A 19,031-nucleotide genomic window follows, 5' to 3' on the forward strand; every position below is an offset into this window, starting at 1 on the left:
CTTATGGGATACAGCAAAAGTAGTGCTAAGAAGGAATTTTATAGCAATTGATGACTCATAAGAAATTGGTAATCTACCAAATAAATGAGCTATCAATGTGTCTCAAGGACCTTGAAAAACAATAATAAACCAAACTTAAAATTATTAGGAGAAAATAAATAATTAAAATTAGAGTAAAATAAACAAAATTGAAAAGAAAAAACAATACAAAATATTCCTGAAATGAATAACTGATTTTGCAAAAAAAATAAATAAATAAACAAAATTGATACAACATTGGCCCAACTAATCTAAAAAAGAAGGAGAAGACCCAAATCAATAAAGTTACAGATGGGCCGGCGCCGTGGCTCAATAGGCTAATCCTCCGCCTGCGGTGCCAGCACACCGGGTTCTAGTCCCGGTTGCCCCTCTTCCAGGCCAGCTCTCTGCTGTGGCCAGGGAGTGCAGTGGAGGATGGCCCAAGTGCTTGGCTCCTGCCTTAGGATTGGTGCGGTGTGCCGGCCACAGTGCGCCGACCGCAGCGGCCATTGGAGGGTGAACCAACGGCAAAGGAAGACCTTTCTCTCTGTCTCTCTCTCTCTCTCTCACTGTCCACTCTGCCTGTCAAAAAAAAAAAAAAAAAAAAAGAATAAAGTTACAAATGAAAAAAGAAATTTAACAACATATAACATATAAATTAAAATTATCAGAAATTAATACAAAGAGCTGTATTTCAACAAATCAGAAAATCTAGAAGTAATGGATAGATTCCTGGGCACAAACAATCTACCAAAATTTAAGTCATGAAGATGTAAGAAACCTCAACTGACCAATAACAAAGATGGAGATTGAATCAGTAATAAAGACTCTATTTTCAATAGGAAAGCCCAGGAATGGATGGCTCCACTGCTGAATTCTACCAGACACTTAAAGAAGAGCTAACTTCAGTTCTTCTCAAGCTATTCAAAATAATGGAAAGGGAGAAAATCCTCTCAAACTCCTTCTCTGAAGCCAGTATCCCCCAGACCCCTAAACCAGAAGAAGAAACAACAGAGAAAGAAAATTATAGAGCAATATCCCTGATGCACATAGAGACAAAAATCCTAAACAAAACACTAGATAACTGAAAACAAAAAACACCTGAGCCAAGTGGGATTTATCCCTGATATGTAGAAATGATTCAACATTCACGAATCAATAAATGTGATATATCATACTTACAAACCGAATAACAAAACTGTAGTATTATGTCAATAAATACAGAGAAAGCATTCGATAAAATACTACATCCTCATGATGAAAGCTTTAAGCAAATTGGGTATGGAAAGAACATTACTCAACACAGTCAAGGTAATTTATTGCAAACCCACATCTAGCCACTTATAAAATGGGAAAAAGTTGGAAGCATTCCAACTAAGATCATCATTCAATATAGTCCTGGAAATTGTGGACAGAGCCATTAGGCAAGGGAAAGCAATCAAAGGGACACAAAAATGGAAAGGAGGAAATAAAACTATCCCTATTTTAGATGACATGATTTTATATATAAGGGAACAAAAAGACTCCACTAAGAAACTACTGGGGGTCTGTCCCTGTGGCATAGTAGGTTAAGCATCCGCCTGTGGCAGTGGCATCACATATTGGTGCCGGTTCAAGTCCTGGCTGCTCTACTTCTGATAGCTGTCTGCTGATGACCTGAAAAAGCAGTAGAAGATGACCCAAAACCTGCATCTGTGTGGGAGACTTGGAAGAAGCTCCTGGCTTTGGAACTGCCAAGCTCCAGCCATTGTGGCCACTTGGGAAGTGAAACAGCAGATGCAAGATCTTTCTCACTCTGTCACTCCCTCTCTCTGTAACACTGCCTCTCAAGTAAATAAATAAATATTTTTTAAAAAGAGAGACTAATGGAACTCATAAAAGAGTTTGGTAAAGTTACAGAATACAAAATTAAAACACAAAAATCAACAGCCTTTGAATACACAGACAAGGCCATGGCTGAGAAAGAACTTTTAAGATCCATCCCACTCACAATAGCTAAAAAAATTAAACACCTTGGGATAATTTTTATCTAAGGATGTCAAAGACTTCTACAATGAAAATTGCAGAATAGTAAAGAAATAGACAAAAATGGAAAAATCTTCAGTGTTCAAGGATAGGAACAATTACTATCATCAAATGTCCATATTTCCAAAAGCAATTTACAGATTCAGTGTGATCCCAGTGATATTCTTCTCAGATCTAGGGAAAAATAGTGCTAACATTAATATAACACAAGAGATCTGAATAGTTAAAGCAATCTTACACAACAAAAACAAATCTGGAGTCATCACAATACCAGATTTTAAGACATAATACATGTCAGTTATTATCAAAACAGCCTAGTACTGGCACATAAACAGATGTGTGGACAAATGAAGCAGAATAGAAACTACAGAAATCAATTCATGCATCTACACCAATTTGTTTTTGACAAAGGAGCTAAAATCAATTACTGAAGCAAGGACAGCATCTTTAATACATGGTGAGGCCGCCACCTGCAGAGCAAGCATCCCATAGGAGCGCTGGGTTATCTCAACTGCTCCACTTCTGATCCAGCTCTCTGCTATGGCCTGGGAAAGAAGCAGAAGATGGTCCAAGTCCTTGAACCCCTGAACCCATCTGGGAGACCCAGAAGAAGCTCCTGGCTCCTGGTTTCGGATCAGTGCAGCTCTGGCCATTGCAGCCTTCTCGGGAGTGAACAAACGGATGGAACACACCTCTCTCTTGCTTGCTGCCTCTGTCTCTCTCTAACTCTGCCTTTTGAAAAATAAAATAAATCTTTAAAACAAATTGCTCTAATCCCCTGTGTGTGGGAATGTAAACTGGTGCAGCCACTGGATGTATCTTGGATGATATCGTGGAGAATCCTCAGAAAGCTAAAAATAGATATACCATATGATCCAGTAATCCCATTCCTGGGAATTTACCCAAGACAAATTAAATCAGCATATAAAAGATTTTTCTGTACCTCCATGTTAATTGCAGTTCAATTCACTATAGCTACTTCCATGTTCACAGCAGCTCAATCACTATAGCTAAGATATGAAATCAGCATGGGAAGCGAGATACTCAGCAGACTCATAGAATGGCAGATGTCCTAAATAGCACTCTGGCCTCAGAATCAGCCCTAAAGGCATTCGGATCCGGCTGAAAAGCCCATGAGAGTATTTCAGGCATGGAAAGCCAAGACACTCAGCCAAGAGATCTCTGTGAGTGAGATTCCAGTGGAAAGAACAGGTCTTCAAAGAAGGAGGTACCTTTCTCTGAAGGGAGGAGAGAACCTCCACTTTGACTATGACCTTGTCTAAACAAGATAAGAGTCGGAGAACTCAGAGGGCTTCCATAGCCTTGGAAACTCATGACTGGAGCATAGGGAGATTACTGACGCCATAGACAGGAGTGTCAATTGGTAAAGTCAACAACAGGAGTCACTGTGCACTTACTCCTCATGTAGGATCTCTATCCTTAATGTGCTGTGCATTGAGATTTAATGCTATAACGAGTACTCAAACAATATATTTCACTTTGTGTATCTATGGGGGTGCAAACTGTTGAAATCTTTACTTAATACATACTAAACTGATCTTCTGTAAAAAAAAAAAAAAAAGAAATGATCAATTCCCAACTTGACTCTCACTGGGATTAAACATGACAATAGGTCTGATCTGATTTCATCATCATTTAAAAAAAATCATCTATTATTTTTCACTTTATGTTTCTGTGTGGGAGCAAACTGTTGAAATCCTTACTTAATGTATACTAAGCTGATCTTTGTATATTAAGATAATAGAAAATGAATCTTGATGTGAATGGAAGGGGAGAGGGAGTGGGAAAGGGGAGGTTGTGGGTGGGAGGGACGGTATGGGGGGGAAGCTATTGTAATCCATAGGTTGTACTTTGGAAATTTATATTCATTAAATAAAAGTTCAAAAAAAAAGTAAATCAGTTTTAAAAACAAAAACACAAAACATGGGTATACAAAGTTATCAAGAATATGCAAATTTTTCATGTCTATTATGTTACCATTAAATCATAAGACCAAAGAATTTCAGTTTTCCTAAATAAATATTTTAATGATTCATAAAAATATATAGTAAAATTAGCTGTTAAAACTGAATCTTCAATAAACCAGTAATGTGTGACTTTAGAAGTAATTTCCGGGCTGGCGCTGTGGCGTAGTGGGTTAAACCACCATCTGTAGTGCCGGCATCCCCTATGGGCACCAATTGCTCTACTTCTGATACAGCTCACTGCTAGTGCACCTGGGAAAGCAATAGAAGATGGCTCCAGTACTTGTGCACCTCCACCCATGTGGGAGACCCAGAAGAAGCTCCTGGCTCCTAGCTTCAGATGGACCCAGCTCTGACCATTGTGGCCATTTGGTGAGTGAACCAGGGGATGAAGATCTCTCTCTGTCTCTCTGTCTCTCTCTCTCCGACTCTTTCACTTTCTTTCTCTATAAGTATGCCTTTCAAATAAATAAATCTCTAAAAAAAGTAATTTCACACTGAACACACACTGACACACACACACACAAACTTTCTAGGTGTTAGAAGAACTTATATTATTTTTCCAAAGGAACAAATTGATTTACCAGTTTCAAGAATATCTTACATTTTCTTGGAACACAGCACAGTTACTGTAAGGCACACCATTGATCACAATGAATTCTTAGAATCATGTCAAAGAAAAAATACACAAATTCCATTAGGTCCAAGTGATGACAACACTTCATTTTTTTTCTATTTTCTTTGGATACATAAATCTTTCAAGCATAAGTGTTGGCATTCCATAGAGTAAAATATATTATTTGACCTGGATCTTAACAAAATTATTTTCCTCTTGGGATGCAAAGGTGATTAACCGGTGAAAGTAGAAGGGAAAGTAAAAAATATCCAATGATCTTGCTGTATATTTTTAATAAAATAGATCATTACTGATCAAGTAAAACAACTTTAGTTTCAGTTATTTTCAAAAAGTAGTATTTTCCTAACATCATTCTTAAGAAATAAGTTTCATACTAATTTAAGTGATGAATAAATGTTTTGATTTGTCTGAGGTATGTACTTGTTCATTTTAACTGCAAATCAACAATGGCCAATGATTAACACCATAATTTTCTGACACTTATATTTTAGAAAGATTGAGTGGAAGAGGGGGAAGATGAAGGAAAACAGATAGGCAGGTGAAGAAGAAATAAGAAAGCACAAACAGCCAGGTGTTGGGGTTAGGTGTGTGTGTGTGTATATATATAGTATTATATTTATTTCATATGAGATGCTTGGGTCTAGGCCAAAAAGAAAAATAAAAATAGAATCACTAGCAATTTTGCTCAAACTTGGCTTAACTTGTATTTATGGGGCACTGAAGTACATTACTAAGTGGACCAGAAGATTCACTGTCTTACAGAACTTTCTCAGACTATTATTATTTCTTGTAAAGATTGATGCAGACACATTAAGAAGGTGTCAGTATCTAATACATTCTCCAGAGAAATGAGGCTATGTTATGTGTTATTAGTTTTGATTAAAATAAATGAAAACTAAAATAAGAGTAAGAGTGAAACACTTGGATCACCTTACAATTGTAAAGAAAAACAATTAAATTCCCAAAGATGTTCATGTATGTGAAATTGAGTTAAGCAACTGTATTAAACTGGTAGAAATAAATCCCTTTACTTCATAAAAGGTAGCAAAATATAAAACCAATCATGAGGAAAAAGTACTCTTAGTCAAGTTCGGTGCTATAAAACCTATTCCCATTAGTTACATTAGCCAGGAAACAGTCAACTACAACACATTTCTTTAAAATTATTTTCAGCCTGTTGATTTTGATTTCTTACACCTTGGCTTTTTTCCCTCTTGAATTGTCTGCATGTATTCCCCTAACTTTCTTCAGTCTTAAAATGACATCATTACTCATAACAATTCCAAACCAAAACTGAGTTGCATAATTAAATTATTGCTATGTTTTAGGTATATTTAATTATTTATATGTAATCTGATTTGTGGATAATATCCTTTTGAAATAAAGAGAACATTCACTCTACTTTTTACAAGAGTGCTAAAGGGGCTACATCACAGGGAAAATATTATTTGGTGGGTTTTCATAAAAATTGTACTTCCAATATTACACATTTCTTAGGACTATGTACATTTATGTTATGAAAACAATTCTAACAAAATTGTTAAAGTGTGTTTAGGAAACTCTTAGTTGAGTTAAATCATGCAGATAAAGTTGATCTTTCCTCAATTACTTCATTCAATCATTAACTACCTGAAAGTTGAATAAATTAAGAATAAATTATTGCAACCCCTCAATCATTAAAGAATCTGTTCTCCCACCTACAAATCTGTAGGCACATTGGGATTGTCAAAGTTCCATATAGTTCCTGGATCTGGAAAATGCTGTAGCAATCAATATTGAAAATCTATAAAATTTAACTAGCAATAATGTGAAAGAAATGTTACAATATGTGATGTAAAAAGTAAACCAAGTAGAAGTTCTTGGTCCACTTTTAAGTGAAAGAAAAATATCAAAGAAGGGATGAGAGATCCATTGGAAGGTGAAAGAAATAAATATAATCCATTCATAACCCCACAATATATAAGATCACACAGTTACATGCTCAAGCTGACTTGCCCCAAATGGTAGAGTTAGAAACATACCAGGGGATTCCAATTCAATCCCATCAAGGTGGCATGTACCAATGCCATCTCACTATTCCAAGTGATCAATTTCAATTCACAATTGATCATAATGAAAGGACTAAGAGTCAAAGGGAGCACATAAACAAGTCTAGTACCTGCTAACACTAACCGATAGAATAAATAAAGGGGAGAGTGATCCAACATGGGAAGTGAGATACTCAGCAGACTCATAGAATGGCAGATGTCCTAAATAGCACTCTGGCCTCAGAATCAGCCCTAAAGGCATTCGGATCCGGCTGAAAAGCCCATGAGAGTATTTCAGGCATGGAAAGCCAAGACACTCTGGCAAAAGATTTCTGTGAGTGAGATCCCAGTGGAAAGAACAGGTCTTCAAAGAAGGAGGTACCTTTCTCTGAAGGGAGGAGAGAACCTCCACTTTGACTATGACCTTGTCTAAACAAGATAAGAGTCGGAGAACTCAGAGGGCTTCCATAGCCTTGGAAACTCATGACTGGAGCATAGGGAGATTACTGACGCCATAGACAGGAGTGTCAATTGGTAAAGTCAACAACAGGAGTCACTGTGCACTTACTCCTCATGTAGGGTCTCTGTCCTTAATGTGCTGTGCATTGAGATTTAATGCTATAACGAGTACTCAAACAATATATTTCAGTTTGTGTTTCTATGGGGGTGCAAACTGTTGAAATCTTTACTTAATGCATACTAAACTGATCTTCTGTAAAAAAAAAAAAAAAAGAAATGATCAACTCCCAACTTGACTCTCACTGGGATTAAACATGACAATAGGTCTGATCTGATTTCATCATCATTTAAAAAAAAATCATCTATTATTTTTCACTTTATGTTTCTGTGTGGGAGCAAACTGTTGAAATCCTTAATTAATGTACACTAAGCTGATCTTCTGTATATTAAGATAATAGAAAATGAATCTTGATGTGAATGGAAGGGGAGAGGGAGTGGGAAAGGGGAGGGTTGTGGGTGGGAGGGACGGTATGGGGGGGAAGCTATTGTAATCCATAGGTTGTACTTTGGAAATTTATATTCATTAAATAAAAGTTAAAAAAAAAAGATCACACAGTTACAGAGGAGAGGGAAAAATAGGAATAAAAATTTTTTCAGCATGAATAATGTGCCATTTTCAGTGTACTTATGCATACCACCCAATTGATTTTAATGAGTCTTATGATAAAGTCTTTTTTAAATCTCCACTTTACAGATAATGTAAATAAGAAGCAGAAAGATTAAGTAATTTTTTGAAGATCTTGTTAACTAGTAAATAAACGCATGGATATCATATTCCTAATGGTGTGATATTTCTATTATGAGTCTCTGACTGGGAACCTTCTTTCTTAAAGTCTCAAGACTATGTTTCAATTAGCTTAACCTGGTATAGAGAGTGAATGCGGTTAAGTTCACATAAATATTTTTATAAGAAAATGGCTATAACCTGATACCTATTTTTTAGTGGAGGATTAGACCAATTCCTACAACCTCAGGTGACTTCTCCTCCCTCTCCTCCCCTCCCCCCTCCTCTCCTCCCCTCCCCTCTCCTCCCCTCCCCTCCCCTCTCCTCCCCTCTCCTCCCCTCCCCTCCCCTCTCCTTTCCTCTTCTCCCCTCTCCTATCCTCCCCTCTCCTCCCCTCCCCTCTCCTCTCCTTTTCTCCCCTCCCCTCCCCTCTCCTCTCCTCTCCTATCCTCCCCTCTCCTCCCCTCCCCTCCCCTCTCCTCTCCTTTTCTCCCCTCCCCTCTCCTCTCCTCTCCTCCCCTCCCCTCCCCTCTCTCTCCTCTTCCCTCCCCTCCCCTCTCCTCTCCTCTCCTCTCCTCTCATCCCCTCCCCTCCCCCTCCTCTCCTCTCCTTCCCTCTCCTCCCCTCCCCTCCCCTCTCCTCTCCTCCCCTCTCCTCCCCTCTCCTCTCCTCTCCTCTCCTCTCTTCTCCTCTCCTCTCCCATTCACCTCCCCTCCTCTTCTCCCCTCCCATCCCCTCCATCTCCCCTTCTCCTCTCCTCTCCTCTCCTCTCCTCTCCTCTCCTCTCCTCTCCTCTCCTCTCCTCTCCTCTCCTCTCCTCTCTTCTCCTTTTCTCCCCTCCCCCCTCCATCTCCCCTTCTCCTCTCCTTTCCTCTCCTCTTCTCTTCTCTCCTCCCCTCCCTTTTTCTTCTCTCCTCCCCTCCCCTCATTTTCCCTTCCCTTCTCTGTTTCTATCTTTTTAACCTTCCTTATACCTTGCCTGCCTTCCTCCTTCCCTTTTTCCTTATTTTGTTTTTTACACTTTAAAATCCATAGGATGTCCCAACAATAGCTTTCCAAAGAATTTTATAATTATTTAGTCTTCCTTTTCTAACAAAATAAATATGCATTCTAATTGTGATCTTGTTCAAGTTATGCACACATATATTGGCTCAGTGAACTCTGGAACAAAGTTAAATAAGACTGAATACATTTTGTCTTTCAACCACAAAAGTCTGTACTGGAGAGGGAGACTGAAGTGGAAACATTCTGGGACTGAGAGAGGGAGGATGGTGGAGTGGATTCTAGCATCATGTTGCCAGTTGTTCTTTATATCTGGTAAACCATTCCAGTACCTCTATTGGAAAACGATGTAAACTCAGTTCAAATTTTGCTCTGTTTCACTAAAAGCAATTTTGAGTTAATGCAAACTTAGTCCCATTTCGAGAACGTTGGAGGGAGATTCCTTACTGGCTCACTTGGTGGAACACATGACTATGGTTTGCATCTTGGCTGGGACCACATCCAAGATGGACATTAAGTATAGCTTGGCAGTTGGATATGATGCTCCATTATTTGTATATGTCTGCTCTGCTGGCCACAACTTGGCAGAAAGGAGTTTTTTCACAGCTAAAACAATCTAAGAATAAGGCAAAAATTTTCAGAAAAACTGGACATCAAAAGCAGAGAAACTCCATATAAACCCCACTCTATCAGAGCCAATATGGCCAAGACAAACCTAGTTAGAGGAAGATGGGCAGCCAGTAAAAGAGGCTGAGACTCCCTTTATTTTAACTATGTGAACCTGCCAGGAGTGAATTATTGATCAGTTTAGGGAATGGTGGGAAAAAGACATTAGATATTGTACACTGGACTAGAGTTTTTATTCAAAGGAGTATCATGTATCACATGTACGTGTATGTGTATGCTTGTATATTTAGCAATGTAATTATTTATGAGGGGGTTTCAAAAAGTACACAAGAGGTGGGCATTAGGCCTAGTGATTTAGCACCTGGTTACTGTGCTTTTGTCATTTGGAGCACTTGAGTTTAATACCTACCTCCAGGTCCTCATTTTAGTTTTCATCTAATGCAAACCCTGGGGGAAAACAATTATGGCGCAATAAATTCAGTTTTTGCCACCCACATGGGAAACTTGGATTTTATTCCTGGCTCCTGGCTTTGGGAGCAGTACAACTGTGGACATCGTTGGCATTTGGGAAGTGAATCAGTGAATCCATGAATGAAAACTCTCTCTCTCTCTCTCTCTCTCTTTCTTTCTCTCCCTCTTCTTCCCTCCTTCTCTCCTACCCTCTCTCCCTTCCTCTCAAAAATATGTTCATGAAAAGTTCACATTATTCTTTAATTCAATTTTATGTATTTGTTGAAGTCTTCTCATAAATGAGAATGTAATATATCTCTACCTTACTATCTAGAACTGAAGGCAGTGCTGTAAATACAAACAATAAAGATCATTTCTCTTCTATTTGACACACCCCCCATTATTTTTTCATCATCCCTACAAATTGCTTCAGGTGTAAAGAGTTTCCATATAGGAAAATTTACCTTTTATATATATAATTTATATAACTTGCATGAATTTCATGCATTTCATAAGTACAGATTTAGGAGCATAGTGGTACTTCCAACCCTACCCTCCCTCCCACCCATGCTCTCATCCTCCCTTTTCCTTCCTTTTTATTCTTACTTTTAATTTTTAAAATGACATCCTTTTGGTTTATTTTATTATCATAAGTAAATCATTAAGTAAAGAATTCAACAGATATTAAGAACAAAAAAGCACTGTTTCTCAACAGTAGAGATAAATGCTATAAACAATCATCAAATATCAAAATGTCAATTTCACTCCTATATATATTTTTTTATATTCTGTTACCACAGATTAGGGAAAATATATGATATTTGTCTTTTGGGGCTGCCTTATTTTACTAAGTATAATGGCTTCTGGTTGCATCCATTTTGTTGCAAAAGACAGAATTTCATTCTTTTTTATAGCTGAGTAATATTATGTACTGTATTTCAATTCACAAAATTCTTTATTTTAGAAATATAACAGGAATGTTTAACTAAATTTTATGTTGCATGCTATTCATCATCTGAAATATCAGGATGGACGTCTATTATTATTTTCCCAAGAAATAGTTATGATATTAGAGGCATTAACATTCAGAACAACTTGTTCCTTTCCAAAATAATTAAGTCAATAGAGCATCCTGGGTTTTTAGATATAGTTGCTGTTGCTTTTATCAGTCTTCTTCAGTGTTCCAGACTTTATGTTGCACATTCAGTAACTCCGATGGTTTAGTCCTTTTTTCTGCCTCTGACTTGCTAAGGTAAAATAAGTGGAGTAGTATCCTAAGAACAGGGAAATATCTGGACAGAGCTCCTGAGGTAAGAGAGAGTTGGTCCAGTGCAAGGAACTGAAAGAAGGATGTTGACAGCAAAGGTAAGGTTTACAAAAAGGGAAAGAGCTCATCATTTTGAGCTACAGACACAATGGTTTTCAAGTTTGACACAAGTGTAACAATGAAAAGACATCAAGGGATTTTAGAAAGAATACTGAATTGATTGATATTCATGTTCTATTTTGATTGTTCTGTATGCTAAGGGAACAAGACCTCAAAAGGAACTGTTGAGAAAAGTTGCAGTGAGATTGAAAATACTGATTTGGCAGTGTCTAATGTTTTATCACCCAAGCAAGAAATCAGAGTTTTTTGGTAGATTTGAAATATTTTTGAATATAGAATTTACAAGACATAATCATCAAAAATTGTGAAAATTTAAAAAAGAGATAGCGAGAGCAAATTAGCAATGAGGTGGGAGAACAGGAAATCATGTACACTGCTGGGAATGTGAATTGATATCAACACTATGGAAAATACTTTGAGGTCATCTTGTAAAATGTCTACTATAGAACCATTTGAGTAAAGTTTCCTTTTCTGTACTCTATTCTGAAGAAACTCTCACACATGTGGGTGGAGAGAAATATGAATAACCTAGCAGTGTTCTTGTGGGAAAACAAGTAAATTTCTAAAATAAAATTGCAAATCTAAACTTCTATGGGCAGAATAAATAACTATTCTATGATACATATATACAATGCAAGTTATTTAGTAGTAAAAATGCTAGTTGGCAACCTGAATTTTAATAAACTGCATAGATATGATATTGGAATAAAAGATATGATATTAAATAGATATGATACTGAAATGAAAGAGAAAATCTAGAATATTCACAAGGTTAGAAACCTCTTACATAGGGGTGGCTATTTGGTGTATCAGTTAAGATATCACTTGGAATGCTTGCTTCCCCTACTGAAAGACCTGGGTTCAAGTCCCAGCTCAGCATCCTACAAAGCATCAAGCTAATGCTCACCCTGGAATGCAATAGGTAAGGCCCCTGACTCCATGTGGGAGACCTGGATTGTGTTCCAAGTTCCTGGCTTAGGCTTAAACTAGTCCCAGCTGCTGTTGAAGGCATTTAAGGGTGAGCTGCCACATGGGAGATTCTCTTTCTTTCTGTCTCTCAAATAAAGAAATAATAAAAAAATTAAAAACCCACTAAAATAGAGAAGCATTTCTTAAAATATGGTGAAGGAATACAAATGATACCAAGATGGAAGGGGAAAATAAAGTGGCAAAAGGTTTGGACTGTGTTATTCAATGGGTCACCTAGAAAGCATAATAGAATGTTAGCATCATCTGCAAGGAAAGCCTCATCCTCAGGTGACATGACTTGCAAGTAAGCAAGTGCTCTTGTCCCATAACCACAGGAAAATCAACTCAACCATCACCTTCAAATTGCTAAGAAGCAGATTTATTATACAGGGACTGCTGTAATCTCGACAACAGGATTGTGGTACTGGGAGAACTGAAGCAAAAAGCCCAATCAATCCTATACAGATTTGAGACTACAGAATCTGTGAGGCAATGAATATATGAATATTTGTTGTTTTAAGCTGGTATGCTTATGATAACTTGGCAGTTGGCATCAAAATAAAGATCTTCCTATGTTTAATTAGTAATATAATTCAGTCCTGTCTATGTGTTAATAATAAACTCCCTAACTATAGCTATGATCTTAAAGGTCTTCAGTACTTTATACTTAGATTAATTAAATTATAATATTTGATGAGCATTTTAGCTTAGTATCTAAAACTGGTGAATTGGGTGAATATTTGGACTTAAGAATGTAGCTCAAAGACAGACCACAATTTCCAAGTCTTGCTCCATGGCCAAAACCACGACTAAGTGTTTCAGTATTCAAGACTGAAAACCAGTGATTTTTGAAAAGAAGGGAAAAAAAGCACAGCTATGAGAATTGGTCCAAAAATAAAAATGCATTATGACTACCAGATGTCAGTCCTGGGGTTACCAAAACAGTGAGGAGGCCTAGACAGATCCAAAGTGCTTATCCTAATCTTCTGGAAGGAAGCTGCAAAAAATAACACTATTACACAAAAAGTCCCCCTTTGTTGAAATTTCTATATGTGTTAAAATATGTAAATTTCACCTCTTTGTAATTAATTATTTTATTTCATTTGAAAGGCAGAGACCCAGAGTACAAAGAGAGATTATTCTCATCTGCTGGTTCACTCCCCAAAGTCCATAGCAGCTGGGGCTGGGCCAAGCCAAAGTTAGGATCTGAGAACTTAATCCAGGTTTCCCATGTGGGTGCCAAGGACCAAGTTACTGAGCCATCACCTGCTGACTCTCAGGTTACTCAATAGTAGGAAGCTGGAATCTGCAGCAAACCCAGGCACTCTGGTGAGGGATGCAGCTGTCTTGACCAGTGTCTTAACTGCTGTATCAAAAGGATACCCCAGATCCCTCCACTTGAAATGCCATAGCCATGTTTTACTCTGAAGAATGAATACAGTGCTGTGACAATTATCATATTTATAAATATTCACAAAATATTTTCAAAAACAGGCCAGCAATGAGGATGCCTTGCTTTTTGTTTGTTTTGAGAGAAATGCATGATTCCACAATATCCCAAGTCTACTACTCTGCTACCAATTATGAGTAGTAACATTTGTTAAGTATTTAGATGGAAAACTTTGACATGCATGTTAGTGTTTTCCCCGACTCCACTCCATACACAGTATCACCTCCAAGATTTCCTAAGCTTTTTCCCAGTCCATCATAAAGACATACTGTATTTGATGTGTTCTTGAAGCAACCTCAGATCCTCTTAGAAACAGACAGAATACAAAAAGAGAAAATTAAAAAATATATATGTGGACTTGCTTTGGCAGCATATGTTCTGAAATTAGGTTGATATCAATAAACTTTGCATGACCTCTGAACTAGGATATCACTATTTCATAAAGCATTCCTTATGCATTTGCCAAAATTCAGCAAATTGACTCCTGGTTTCTGTTCACCAGTGATTAAGAATATTATACTTCTATAGTATTAATACATTTGATTACTTTAAAATTTACTGTAAGTGGGTGAAATATGGTCATTTTTCTATTCAATTATTGTTTATAGCCGTTGTCTATTTTCCCACTAAACTAGGATCTTTTTGCTATTTACTTGTTAAACTTCTTGCTTGATGAAGTATTAAGCCTTTTTACTGTAATGTAATTTTAAAATATGTTTTCTCAAAAACTAAAAGAAAACAAAAGAAAGAACAGGAAAAAATAGAGGGTAGGATAGAGAGGGAGAAGGTGGAAGGGGGAGAGGAAGTGAATATCATTATGCTGTTAGACTAGTAGATCAAATGAAATTGAATATATTAAAATTGATCAAAAATTAAAGTTAGAAAATAAAGAAATGAAGTGAAATATGAAGGAAAAATAGCATTTTGGAGCAATTAGAAGGAATATTAATGCCTACAATTTATTCAATTTACATTGCAATGAATCAAAGATAAAACAGGTTAACAACTGGATAGAGAAAAACAAATGAAAGCATATATTATGTAGTAAAATATCAATTCTAGAAATGCTAGAAAGAATGGTCCATTCACAATAAAATGCAAAGTTACTTTCTGTTTAATAGTTTTTGTTTTGTATTATAGATAAAATTATACACAAGTGTATATGTCTATGTATATGCACATTCACAGATATATAGGCATATTACAATTCAATATGATTGCGCTGGCGCCACGGCTCACTAGGCTAATCCTCCGCCTTGCGGCGCCAGCACACCAGGTTCTAGTCCCGGTCAGGGCGCCGGATTCTGTCCCGGTTGCCCCTCTTCCAGGCCAGCTCTCTGCTGTGGCCAGGGAGTGCAGTGGAGGATGGCCCAGGTGCTTGGGCCCTGCACCCCATGGGAGGCCGGGATAAGTACCTGGCTCCTGCCATTGGATCAGTGCGGTGCACCAGCCGCAGTGCACCAGCCGTGGCAGCCATTGGAGGGTGAACCAACGTCAAAGGAAGGCCTTTCTCTCTCTCTCTCTCTCACTGTCCACTCTGCCTGTCAAAAAAAAAAAAAAAAAACATCAATATGATTGCAAAAGCATTTCAGAAAAAATGATTGTAACTTCTGTGAATTTTATACTTTATGTAATTATTTAAATAATTTCTTATCCCATCTGTGAATGTTTCTAAATATATATATAACAACTAAAAATAATTGCTATGACTAAATAAGATAATATTTAGATGTGTTGGCTGGGTGATGACTGGATTAGGCTGCAGATTCCACTAGTCAGGGTAGGAATTGATTCTCCTATACAATGTGAACATTCTTAGAGCACTATATTATCAGTAAGAACACAAGTTAGTAAAAGCATTCACATAGGAAAAATGAAGACAAGAAATTTTGTCTATTACAGTCTCAACTGATGCTTATAATGTTAATTCATAAGCAGAGCCTGTTCTCAGTGTTGGAATTTTATTTAAAGTAGCTAAATCATCTGAGATACACCTAGGCAAAAAATCATGGGCCCTAAATCTTTAAAACCTTGACTTAATTGGCAAAAACTAATGGAAATTCTGTTGGATGCATCAGTCTTCGTGCCAGTTTTCCCAGGAATTCCAGTGGCATAGCTCAGCAAAACATGGACTGGCAACCTGAAGTTTCAACAAGATGTGTGTGTCCAGAAGTAAGAATTAATGAAAGCAACACCATTAGAGCTCCATTGACTTATGAAGTTGAAATAATCAAGTTCACGATATATGAAAAGCATAATTTTTAAATAATAAGAGTCTTTTAAAGAATTAAAAAAAAAGAGAGGAAGGAAGGAGGGGGAATAAGGGAGGAAGATGGGGAGGGGGGAAGTCTTAGAATTTTACCTATGAAATACATGAAATAGGTTCTCTTTCTACTTACTGTGTGTTGAATTCTTTATTTAGTAAAGTTAAGCTTGTTAACTTGTGTTAAGCTTGTGATTATGAAGAAAACTGAAAGTATGTCACTGCAAAAATTGAAAGAATGATAAAAAGAAATAAGGGAGGATAGGAGAGGGAGGGAGGGTAAGGTGGAAAATATTATGCTCTAAAACTGTACATATGAAATACATGAAATGTATTTCCTTTTTGTAAATAAAAAGTTTTAATAATAAAAAATCCAAGGTATTTAGATCAATGACATTTGTAAAACATTCTCACTAGGCTAAAAAATAGTATATATTTATTTCTAAATAGTAAGTTAAATAATACTTCTACTGTAACTATATTATTATTAACAAAACCGATTTAATTATAAGAGGTAATATTCTTTATTTTCTTTTTTTAAGAACCTGGATCTACATAATGAATAGAAATGTTAGCATTATTGTTTGTAGATTCAGGGTTTTTAATATTACCTCTTGTAATAAAATTAGTTTTGTTAATTATTGTTTTAGCAAAATCATGTCATAGGATAAAGAGAAGGGGGAAGAAAAAACTGAGAAGGGATAGGAAATGACGAGGAGGGGAAGAGAAACAGAAATCTCAGAATTTCCTAATGCAATTTCAGTTGAAGGGCCAATAAATGATGTTTATGTATTAGTCCCAAAAGAAGAGAACTGATGGTACACAAGAGAAATCCAGGAATTCTGAATTTGAATCCATCTTCAATTATAGATTCTAGGAATGTGAGAAAGATGAACAACTTTCTGAAAGTCTGTCTTTTCCCACTCTTTTTTTTTTTTTTTTTGATGGAACTGGAAGACATTCTTTTATTTTATTTTTAAGATCTGTTTATTTGAAAGACAGATACAAAAAGAAGGGGAGAGAGAGAGGGAGAGAGAGAGAGAGAGAGAGAGAGAATTTTCCATCCACTGGGTTACTCCCCAAATGGTCACAATGGCCGGGGCTGGGCCTATCCGTAGCCAGGAGTCAGGAGCTTCTTGAGGGTGTCCCACATGGGTGCAGGGTCCCAAGCACTTGAGCCATCTTCTACTGCCTTCCCAATCACCAGGGAGCTGCATTGGAAGAGGCATAGCCAGGACTCAAACCTGTGCCCATATGGGATGACAGTACCTCAGGGAGATGCTTAACCTACTATACCACATTGCTGGTCCCTTTATAATAATCAGATCTTTTCTTCTACTTAAAAAATTGTCAAGATCCTCAAAATAATGATATAAAATTACTTTGTGAGTTAAACAATAAAATATTTTTGTAATCATGGTGTTGCTATCATATTCACAGTAAAGAAATTATTATTATCACCAAGGAAGTGACATGGTTTTATGGGTTTGGAAATTAGAGTTAGCGCCAAATGATTTTTAGGGAGCATCTGCATCTAACATTCTTCAGTTGATTTATGACTAGAAGTATATATTAAGAAAGAAATGTGGTGCTTATTGGCTTGTGCAATGCAGTACAAATTATGATCACAATAGTTATGTTACAGTGAAAGTTTAAACAATCAAAAGTAGAACATTTGATAATATGCAGGGCTAAAAATATTTATTTCAGTATCTGTTGTTATGAGCTAAAGTCACTTCATGCTGAAAAATGAATCCAAAAAGTACAGAACTGATTGGCCAAGTAACCCTAAATGAATGTGAGTGATCTATAAAGATAATACTGAATGACATATAAGATCAACACATTTTAACAGAATTGCTTATTCGGTGATGCTAGAACTTCTGGGAATATTAAGACATTGGGTGAGATAATATTTTTGTATCCAAATGTTAACAACTGAAAAATTAACTAGATTTTCCAATACATTCAGAACAGAATGTCAGCCCAGAGAGCAATGCTCTGAGCCACTCATTAGAAAAGAAAAAAAAAAAAAAATTCTCCTTCAATGGGTTCTGGAGCCCAAATATTATAGCCAAGGGATATTTGATTTCCCTGAGCAGTCCACCCAAGACACACCCTAATAAATCCTTGCTTTGCAAAAATTAAGCAAAACTGAGAAACTGATTTTATTCACTAAAATGCACAATAATCACAAACTACAAATATAGCAAACAAAATCATAAACTTAAGAGTAAGGGCTCTGAACTAATTCTATCTAAATCCAAGTTGTATCCCTGGCACTCCCTGGCTATACAGTTCCAGTTTCTTTTTTGAAAAAATGGTGAGAATCAATCACAGTATAATTCCTCACATGTAATGCTGACACATAGTGTCTTTAACTTCAAAGTACTGCTTAGCTGTGAGAACCATTGGTTGGGGATGGGGGATATTTTGAGAGTAAAAGAATTTTTTTGTAATAGCCGTCTAGATTCAGAAGTCACTGTCATCCCTTCATATATCTTAAAGCTGGCTTTCTTGTTCTCTTCATTATGGAGGTTATCAATTAAAAATTTGGGAGCTTTATTACATGCTATTTCTATTCTTAAATTAATAGGACTTTTGCCTTGCAATATTTTACAATTCATAGACTATTATTTTTCTTTTTAATTCTATATTCCTATATCCAATAATGTTTTCCAAAATCTTTGTATGATCTGTATTATACCTTTTATCCTGTTAGGTAAACAAAATTTTATTTAACTTGGTTAAGCAGCTTGTTTCTGTTCTTTCTCCTAATTTCAAAGTCCTTTAGCTAACTTCTCAGTGTTTATACCATTATGTTAAACTGAAAATTTATTAATAACATTTGAGTTCACAAATAAATTATGTTTTTCTTGTTAAAATGCTAATGAAAATGGGACACTCTAATACACAGCAGGAACACACAAAATGTAATGTTATCCAAC

Source organism: Oryctolagus cuniculus, chromosome 4 (assembly GCF_964237555.1).
Source record: "Oryctolagus cuniculus chromosome 4, mOryCun1.1, whole genome shotgun sequence".
Lineage (NCBI taxonomy): Eukaryota > Metazoa > Chordata > Mammalia > Lagomorpha > Leporidae > Oryctolagus > Oryctolagus cuniculus.